We start from the raw sequence: 3,121 nt of genomic DNA, 5'->3' as shown, positions 1-3,121 counted from the left end.
TTGGAGCAACGACGGATGTGAGAAACTCCTGAATCCAACTTTCACTCATGTTCTTTTGGCAAAATATATCTATGGTTAATGGGAATCCATTTTTTTGGCCCTCCTCTCTCAACATTAGCCCGATGGTGATTCTTAAAGATAAATCATTGACGTAATCATTAGAGCTATTTGAAAGAACTTCAATACACGATATATACCTAGATTGGGGAGAAACAATTTTAACTCCGCTCTCTGTCCCCTACGGCGAGGTAAAAGTGCTATTTTCCAAAAAAATGTAGCGATAAACCGTAATCGTTGCAATCGTGATTGTAAAAACAACAACTGATCCTAAGAAACAGTCAGTACATTAGGACAGAGGGATTAGCCCCCAGTGAGATGAAAGGTAAATTGCTTTATGTATGACTAAACAGCTCAAGGCAAGAACTCATTAAGGTAATTATAAGACACAGTGGAGTTGCAAGCTGACAAGGAAAACAACGAGCACAATAGGCATCCCCGGAGCGGTTAAACGGATCACTTTACTCCAAAAAACGGTCCTAAAAAACAAAACATCCGCTGTTACACATTTATTTTGCGTACCAGAATCCGAAACAACCAGTTGTCCGAGTGATATATGGACGAGGGACACTTCAGAGCACACGGTTTTACTCCTCAGAGAGAGAGAGAGAGGGAGACACACACAGGGCTCATTAGCGGATGACTCGATGAAAAATGAATTTGGAGAATGCGTGACCCTCTTTTATAAGTATTTTAAAGCTGCGTCCATCCTGGGACACATCTGTCAGGAGCGCTGGCACAAACCCCTGACACGCTGGGGCCTGCGGTGTCAGCCCTCTCGCGGTCACAAAAACAAAACAAAAAACTTTACTTTGTCTTGTCCGTGCCTTTTCCTTCATTGTTTTCTCTCTGTGTTTCCGACAGTTTTCGCAGCTGGATCCCGTCTGTGGGAGAGCGGGAGAGAGGGAGGGGAGAGGGGTGGCAGAAATGGCTGCTCCTGGCTGTGAGGTATCGTTGGATGGGTTAGCGGGGTTGCTGTCGGTATTAAGCGCTAAAGTTCTCCGGGTGATGTTTACGGAACCTAAGGAAGAGTCGGATTTGCTCTTTGGGTGTCCTGGTCATTTCCTGTGCAAAATAACATGAGAGGGCCTCTGAGGGCTGCTATGAAGATTAATACATGTATGTATTAGGATACATATAAGGAGAGAGAGAGAGAGAGAGAGAGAGAGAGAGAGAGAGAGAGAGAGAGAGAGAGAGAGATGTATTTACTGAGGTGTATATAAATGAATATCAAAGCCTGTTATCTTAGCTAATGAATGACCCATAAGTAAACCATTACCACAGATTTACGATGGTATTTATTTTTTACTTTTCCACAATCTGTTTTTCATTCGACTCCAGGTTGGACGTGCTGATTTCCCACGTCGCACCGTCACATAGGCTACGGTACAGGCCTGCGTTCTGCACAGGGAGCGCATCATTGGGTATGAGATCAGAGTTCACAGCTGTCTGCAAGTCCCCTATCTGCGCGGAAAAACACAAACAGCACCGGATGCACAAGGGATCGGTGATCACCGGCGGTACGTTCATTATTTGGAAGGCAATTGAACCATTTGACAGTCATGCGATTGCAACTCGAGCCGATCGATCTATCCAGCCGAGTTGCGGCATGGAGCCACGGCAGGAGATCACGGCGTGATCTTCTCGGTGGGGGGCAGGTTGGGAATGGGACGGGCCATGTGTCGCTGACGGTTGAAGTCAATTAGCATGTTTACGTCAGCAGCTGGCCGTCGTTCATTGTTGTGGTGCTACAGTATAGCTATTCAAAGAGGCACAATCGCACATTCATCACGCCATATTTGTGAACAATGGCCGTATGGTGGACATTCTTGTGTTCTTTTTTCGCCCCGGTTCAAATCTATCTATCTATCTATCTATCTATATACATATATAACCCTGCTCTACAAAAATGTCATAAAATATTTATATAAAGTAACTCAATTAATAAATAATGTGAGCCACATCAATGTATAACTTCATTAGATTATAATTTAAACCTCCCATCATCCATAATTGATATACAACTGTAAAGCAAATTATGACTATACCATACAGACCTCAACATTTTTCATCGGCTCAATATTATATTGTGGAAATGGTTTATATGTGTATAATATTATCCACAGTTTACACTCTTAATCGTGGCATGACGCCAATCTCTGTAGTATTCAAATCATGCTTTTACGTCTAAATGCTCACATTAACAATTCAAAGGATTGGAAGCCCCTGAGGAAATTGAAAAAAATGAAAAAATGCAGCAGGAGCCAGAAGGAGAGTTGATCTAATTAAGAGGAACGCGAGCGATGACCTCCCAGAAACAAGCCAGACGCACGGCTGGCCAGACCCCATTCATCATCCTAACATACAGTGTTGTATGGTGTTCACAGAACTCAACCTAAGTCAGTAGCAGGTTAACCACATCAAACACACACCCGATGAATAGTTCTTTTTCACTCTGTGGTCCTTTATAGACTCGTTTTTATAAGTCATTCTGTATGGTACACAGACATACAGAGTACATCAGCAGAGTGGGCTTTTTAAATAAAAGCTTGATTGAAACTCTTTAACAAGGAAACAAAATACTCTTTAACAAAACTCTTTACCAAGGGAAAGATTCAACCTAAGTAAACGTCAAACTGGAAGCAGTCAAAGACTCTTTACCAAGGCAAAGAGCCTTGAGACATGTCGGTTTGACTCCTGAAGGCATATGAATTACCTACTTATTTGTAATGGCCGCTTCACTTTCTGCCACAGGTGACATGACCACATGACCTGAGAGTGTGCAATGTTAACGTGTGATGGCAGCTGCCCTTTCCCTCAGAAATATAAACTTTTATGTCAGTCCCTTGACGTGCACATAAAACCTATATTACATGTCAGGCTTTATGTGCAAAGGGTTAGGGTCTCTGGGCTCTCTAGGGTTAGTGTTCATGAGACAAATAGATGATTGAATTCCAATACTGACTACACACCACTGGCCGTTACTCTGTGAACCCCAGGCAAGTCTCACAGCTGCTGATTGACATACACTTGATTCCACAGCAGTTGAATACATGTACTTTAT

The sequence above is a fragment of the Pollachius pollachius genome (genome assembly GCF_949987615.1).
Source record: "Pollachius pollachius genome assembly, chromosome: 9".
NCBI classification, from domain to species: Eukaryota; Metazoa; Chordata; class Actinopteri; order Gadiformes; family Gadidae; genus Pollachius; species Pollachius pollachius.
Note: the sequence above shows the minus strand (reverse complement) of the source record.